General features: G+C 41.3%; 1 protein-coding gene across 3 annotated transcripts in view; it reads left to right on the forward strand.

Moving 5' to 3' along the window:
* LOC114570635 (ras-GEF domain-containing family member 1B-B) overlaps nt 1-7500 on the forward strand; it is a 51748-nt gene that overhangs the window by 33535 nt on the left and 10713 nt on the right. Inside the window, exon 1 of one of the 3 annotated variants that reach the window (XM_028601027.1) lies at nt 5672-5692. The exons of the other annotated variants lie outside the window; for them this stretch is intronic. The gene's annotated coding sequence lies outside the window, so the exon portion shown is untranslated. Of the gene's footprint in view, nt 1-5671; nt 5693-7500 lie in introns of those variants that run through there. 3 annotated transcript variants of the gene reach the window in all.

A 7500-nucleotide genomic window follows, 5' to 3' on the forward strand; every position in this document is an offset into this window, starting at 1 on the left:
CTGACTTAGATAGCTGCAGAGTGCTTTCACACCACCATGCATGAATACACTGTTTTCTTGTGTACTATGTGATTGAACTACATGAGAGCTGCTCAAGCCACGTGCATTTATATCGGCTTATGTCAATACGCGAGTTTCGATGTGCTCCTTTTACCAAAGTCCCAAAGACAGATTCCTGTACCTTGTTTGTTGCACTTAGCAAAGACAAGTGTGGATTTATGGCGCATGACCTCACAGTAGATTATGTCTGTCCGTTCACACCTTCCAGAGGAATGAGAAAGTCGGCTTTATGCTGGTTTGACTGATGTGAAAATGAGCCCAGCCTCGGTTCGTGCAAAGACTGGGCGTCACACGGCCTGACGGTGGCAAACAGAGTGTGTGAAAGCTGCTGTGTGTGTGTCTGATCTGCTGTGGTCTGCTCTGATCTCTTCCTGAGGGTCTTTGTGTGGTTGTTAATGCCATGACAGGATAGATAATACCTCTATTGTTGGAGACCTCCCCCTCATTCTCCCCCGCCTGTTATAACTAGCCTCAGCGTAGATGGGTGTACTTTTTTTTTTTTTTTTTTTTTTTTTTTTAAAAACACATTGTGTGATTTAGGAAAAAAATAGTCTGAGTAAGGTTGAAGAATTTAGGATTTCTGGAACTAATTCAATTGAAGTTAGCCTTAAGCCATCAGTGTTTCTGTTAGCCTAATCTCCAGGGATCCATCAAGGAAGCCAGTCCAGCTGCAAACAAATGCACTTGACTTCCCCCTAATCAATTTATTCCTGTCAGGGTGAAAAAAACAACAACCTCTTTTTTAACATGCTTTATTTATTTAAAAGCCAGACAAAGCCAGGCATTCGCATACAGTAGGATGATATTTGACAACCAAATTATCTTTTTGAAGCAGTTTGGACAATGTTCCCTGGTTTAAATCTATTAGCAGATCATATTTGTCTGCAGCTCCATCAAACATTCAATTAGTTTTGACCTTTTGATGAACCAGGTTATGACATTTCAGGCACCAGACACTACAGTCTGTGCCATTTGTCAAATACGAGATATTGTCTGTTGTGTCACATTACGAAACGGATGCCAGTTGCACGGAAGATGCCCTATAAAACGTGCAATGCTTATAAAGTATCTTTTTTTTCTTTTCTTTTCTTTTTTTTTTTCTTTAAAGTTCAGAACAGGAGCATGAAACTGCATCCTTGTGGTTTTGTCAGTACAATGTTCTAACAAAGCTACACATTTCTGCCCTTTCCTGTATTTTTATTACCACATCAAACCCCTTTTGTAAGGCTGCGATTTTTCAAAGTTTACAAACAAAGGAGTTTAAACAATGCTTTCAATATGAAATTATGCTCAAACACCATCATTAAGGCGTCCATCGAGAGTCCAACCTATGATTAAGAGAGAGTAAAATTTCAGCACTGCAGCATGAAAGCCACAAACTATCCAAAGGGTCAACATTTCAGGAAGTCAAGTCTGGAAAAAACCAAGATTGGATTTAAATTTGTAGACATGTTTTCCATTTGTTTAAGGTCACCTTCCAGTGCAAACACAAGAGAAACACCGCATCCAAACTGGAGTAAATATTATTCAGTACTAGATGCCTTATCTTAACTTGACCACCAGAGCTTTTCCAGATTATATTATATTGTAACTTTAGGAAGTTAAAGCCACTTTAATCTTTTAACTGAGTTAGAAGGAAAACAGCAGGCAGAGATCACAAAGTTCAGAAGACGGGCTGGCACTGGACTGGCTTACACTGGCATGACGCCAGGCTCTCTCTCTCTCTCTCTCTCTCTGTGTGTGTGTGTGTGTGTGTGTCTCAAGCCATCATTTGTTTATGTGTGACATGTGTGTGTTTGGATTATAACGGCATGGGACTAGGCGCCATGGTGGACATGGGTGTGTAAGATGTTGGCTCAGGCAGACACTCCTCTGTCGGCGCTGCGATGGACAAACAAAAGTCTGCTTGATTCCTGCAGGGTTTTGTTGAGTGTTAATGTGCGTGCATGTGTATACGTCACTGTGTGTGTGTGTGTGTGTGTGTGTGTGTGTGTGTGTGTGTGTGTGTGTGTGTGTGTGTGTGTGTGTGTGTGTGTGTGTGTGTGCGTGCGGCTCTTTTACGTTGGCATGTGGTTCCTAGACAGACAACAGGAGCAGGATAAAGATGGCTCCAGAGTTAAAGCACGCCTTGGCGGTGATCTGGGATCATCTTACCTACCTCCAATCCAATTATCTACATCATTAAGGCAGAAAGAAATCATTGCTGTCTTGAGATCATCCATCTGTTGGCCTATTTTTTTCCCCCATATGCTGCCCTGATGCCGAAAAATTTGATTCAAGAATGTGTAGTAATAAAACATACAATAAAAGGAAGATATAGTGGAGAAAGTCTGTGTTTAAAAACCCTGTTTTTTTGTTGTTGTAAAAAACAAAAACAAAACAATAACCAGTAACTTTTAGGGAAAGTCAATTTTACAAGAAGGCATCTTCTAACAGTTCAAAGCCAAAACGGTAAACAGAGGAGGGGTAATATTATGTGATTAAGTGTAATTACTTTCACAGATGCTTCTCGGGCTTGTGCTTTGCGTGATCGAGTTGCTCAAACAGATATTTCCACAACATGTGACGCAGCTCAATCATCAACCACATTTCCAGGAAGCGAGAGTGGTTGTGTCGTAGTGTTATAGCAGGAAAACTACAGCAGACATTTGTAGGAGAGTGACTTCTAATGTTGACCGAAAGGTGTTTAGTCCAACAGCAGTGAATGTGTGTTTGAATACCTATCATCATTTCTAAACTTAAAGTGGCTATATGTAACTTTCAGTTAGTGTTGATTTCGGCGGCCCCTTTGGACAAAATCGGTAGAGTTCTTACCACACCTGCTGTCTTAAAGGTCTAGGAGTAAGCGTTACGGGGATGTTGGGGACCAAGAAGTGGGTTAAACATTGATCTTAACCAAAAATGGCTCGGACTGCGCTGACTGCAGAGACGAAGGATCTTGGCCTACATGTGAATCCCAAAGCCATGTTTCCCCAAACTCCTACAGGCTGCCAATTGGAAGCAGTCCCCAAAATGGAGGTTTTACATTCGACACATGGAGGGCAAGTTAGACTGGTGGTGAGACAAAGAACTGCTTCACACCTGTGATAAGGTTGCGCTTTTCCCATTGGCTGCCGGGTCTTTGAATGCACCACCCCGCCACTAGGAGGTGGAGGAAGGATAAAAGCTGTCGGCGTTTGTGTCTTCTTCGCTTTTTCCACGGTGTCTCAGGTCACTACAGGAGGCACTCTAGTCCGGGCTAGCTAGCCGGCGTCACCTCGCTGGTCGAGTTTGGAGCTGGGACAACTTTATATCGGTCTGATATACAAAGGGGATCCGAGGAAATACTGGCCGAGTATTCCCTCATCTGCAGCGGGTTTAATCAGCCTGGATTCAAGAAAAGGATGGCGTTCTGTTTCTTGCTTGTCGACCTGGATCACGTCTCGTCCTCTGCTCTGGACGAAACGGATCGTTAACCTCTGGCGAGAGATCAACTGACAAACAACGCGCACACTAAGGCTGTACACAGTTCTGGGCAGATGTTAGAACTAGTGCGTTTTGATTTGTTTATTAATGAGCAAAGGGTTCGCTACCGCTTGTGCCATTAATGTGATCTGATTGTAATCATGTAATGGTCCATATATGATTATTAATCTGTTTTCTGTGAATGTATCAATAGATCACGATACCGTTGATTATGTTGTGTTAAGTAGCTGGGTATAACTGTAATCGCTACCCGCTAAATCACTCCTTTCACGGAGTTTAGTTATTGTCCGCGAGATAATCGCGACGAATCAGCTGTTAGCCACTGAGCTGGCCGTTATCAATATCTAAGATCAGAGTGTGTCTTTTCTTTTCCTCCTTTATTCTGTTCCTTTTACTAACACACACACGGACATATAAGCTAGCCACATAGCTCCCGAGCTAACGCTGCTATCTTAACCACGTGGGGTTTGTATAGAGCTAATAGGTGACCTAGCATATGGTATAAACGTGCGCGTTGCCTAGCAACCCCCACCTCGGCTTCTTCAGCCCCTTTCCGTGCACCCAGCACCACTACCGCCCTCTTGAGGCTAAATAGTTTTGTGCAGCTTACAGGAGTAGCCATTTTTGGAGTTTGTAGTTTTGTGTTAGAACTACATTTTGACACCGCCCCTCCTCTTCACTTACTCTCTCACACACACACACACACACACACACACACACACACACACACACACACACACACACACACAGACACACACACAGACACATGTCCACAACACATGCTGTTTTGTTTTTGCTTTGTTTTTGGGTTGTGATACTGAAAAAGGTATAGAAGTTTATTATGGAAGGATTATTGATTAGCTACTGATAATTGTGACGTTAATAAATCTTATTATACTTAATTAGCAGTTGCTTGTGATTATTTGTGTACTTGTTGTAATAATTGCTGGCTAAAAAGGTCCGTGCTCAAAATCACCCCTTCCTTTGTTTCCTTTTAAAGGATTTTCACAGAAATGAGACTGTTCCACAGTTTGATTATTGGTCCCTGACTTGCAGAGTGGTGCCCCGTTTTGATTGTTTGTCGATTTGATAAAGTTATTAATAACCATATTCCTAACTTTACTAATATTGATAAAACATCTTTTGATAATTTGCCAATGTTCAAATCTGTACCCTAAGGGAATCCAACAGGGAGGTCATATATGTTGCGATGAATAATAATAATAATAATAATAAGAGAATACGTTACAGATGCTAAACCGGGTGTCACTGTAACTGTGTCACGAGCCAAAGCAATAAGAGATTGTTGTAGCAACCAACGTTATTAATAACTTAGATTAATATAGCGCATTTCATGAAACCCAAGGGCGCTTTACACAAGCACAGGGGGACAAAGGGCAAAGGAAATAGTAGGCAAACACGACCCAGACTAAAAGGAATAAAGCGTCCTCGCTAAATGGAAGGGGGACGTCATTTAATGTTGGCCACTGGCATCCAACCACATCGCGCAATCTAAAGTTATTTTCTGAATGAAATAGACACATTACATACCTTAGGGCCAATTCAGGGTCTTTTTGGAATAATTTACCATCCCGTAATTTAAGGCTGAGCAATTTTATCGATTCTGCGATATAAATCGAAATTTTTTCCCCCAAGAAAGTATCGATTTTTATGTCGCGAGTATCGATACATAAATCCCATTCAAATCCCCCGTGTTTACCCCCGTTCACGTTGCAGGAAGAGCGATTTGGTCAGCCAGCCAACGTCAACTGGCGGCCCTCCGCCAAAGCTTTTAGTCTGGCCCCCAGAATAATCATGAATTCACAAAATGTAAAGAGGAAAAAATGCGTTCTGTTATTTATCATTTCAAGCATTTAGAGCAAAAACCCAGCCCCCTATATTTACATCTCTATTCACATGCCGGGATTATGTAGCCTACAGCGATGCCCGAGCTCCACACACACGGCTGAGCCGAGATGTGTGTGCGTTAAAACACACACACACACCGCTGACCCGAGATGCGTGTGTGTGTGTGTGTGTGTGTGTGTGTGTGTTAAAGGTTAAAACACGCAGCACCTGACTGGGAACGATACAGTTACCAACGGCCGCTGGGGCAGATGAACTCACGCTGGTCTCTTTTCTGTAAATAGGCTACAATTAAACCTTCGTGAGTAGAAAGTCAATACTTATCAATGCACTCACCTGTGTAGACCGGCATCAACATGTAGAAAGCGATATTTCAATCTGCTCAATCCACCGCGCTGTTTTACGCAAACACAGCTCTACTCTGCAAATAGCGAATTTTTACAAACAAGCTAAAACAAAAGCTGTCGGTTTTTAGTCTAACTGTTTATCTTAGGTTGCCGGGAATCTGGAAATTTTGACAAATTCTTGTTAACCTCACTGCTGGCTGAACAAACCAAACCCTCCGCTAGAGCGGACAATCTGGAGCTACTTAATATGCACGTGAATGACGCGATCGTTATGTTCGAGTGATGATGATGATGATGGTTGTATTATTTTGCAACAACATCGTTTCATTGCAAATGAGGCATACATGACGAGTGCATAGCCTGCTTATCAGTCCATTCATCATTAAAGCTGGGCTTTTGGCTTTTCCACGTCAACTTTTCGCTTCAGCCTCTTTGACGGTGACATGTTTACCTGACAACAGCCTTTCTTTCTGCAAGCATTTTCCACCAATCAGGATGCTGCATACTACAATAATGTTTCCATAATCACAGACTTTAACCATCACTCCTCAGTGAACTGCCTCCTAGTCTGAGATATTTTTCTAGTTAAAGAGCCAGTTATCATTATGGAGTTTCCATGTTTTTTAGGAGTTTTCTCACACTAATACATGTTAAAAAATAGGAGCATTAATTCAGTAAGAAAGTGAAAATTTCGAACAAGAATAGGCGTATTAGGTATAAATTCATTTTATTTTCTTTATTTGAAAGTCCGGCCGCCAGAGTGCTTTAGAAAAATTCTGACAAAAACGTAGTTGATGATCCCTGCTGTAGACTCTCTGTCCAGTCAGAGACATATATTGTGTAATTGATGTTTCAGTTCAATTAATTAAATCCAAGTAAATGGAACACTCACAAGATGTCACCAAAATCACTCGGTCCCCTTTAAATCTTTCAGAAAATGATGTAAGTGTATTGAAATATATCGAATCGAATCGAATCGTTGGCTGAATATCGTGATATATATTGTATCGTGAGCTGAATATCGTGTATCGTATCGTGAGATACAGCCCTACCGTAATTGCCTCCATCTGTTGAAAGCCCAACCCAGTGTGACTCAGATTTCGCCGATTTACTTTCACTTGTAGCTTTCAGTTCTTGTTTGTTTAATTTCCTTCTTTCCTGTGATGGCCCTGCCCCAGTATCAGCCATAAGTAGAACAGATAACTTCTAAAATAAAATCTAAATATGTTAAGGCCTATATAAAGAAATCTCCTGCTACCTTTTACATGGCTGGATACACTAACACAGGCTTTTTATTCGGTGTTCAGCTGAAATCTGTGACCCGTCGGAATGTGTGCTATGTTACCTGCCGTAAATCATTCCGGGCAGAGGCATTAACAAAAACTATATACAAACCGCCTTCTTTTCACTGCTAGTCTCGTTTGCTGTTACAGATCATTTACGATCATTGGATGGAACGTTATACAGTTTCAGAAACATTTCAAAGTTACATATAGTCACTTTAAAGCATGGTACCCCACTTTTGCAGTACCATAATTAATGCCACTGCTGAAATTGGTGACATAATTTGATTAGCTGATCGACAGAAGATTAATCGACAAAATGATGAATTATGCGCTGGTTGTAGCTTCTTCAATGTGTGGATTTGCTGCTTTTTAATTAGTATAAACATTAAATAGATTTGGGTTATTGGACTGTTGATTGAACAAAAGCAGCAGTATGAAGCATAAGGATAAGGATTGGTTGCTATCCCTTTTAATTT

This window comes from Perca flavescens, chromosome 16 (assembly GCF_004354835.1).
Source record: "Perca flavescens isolate YP-PL-M2 chromosome 16, PFLA_1.0, whole genome shotgun sequence".
NCBI lineage: Eukaryota > Metazoa > Chordata > Actinopteri > Perciformes > Percidae > Perca > Perca flavescens.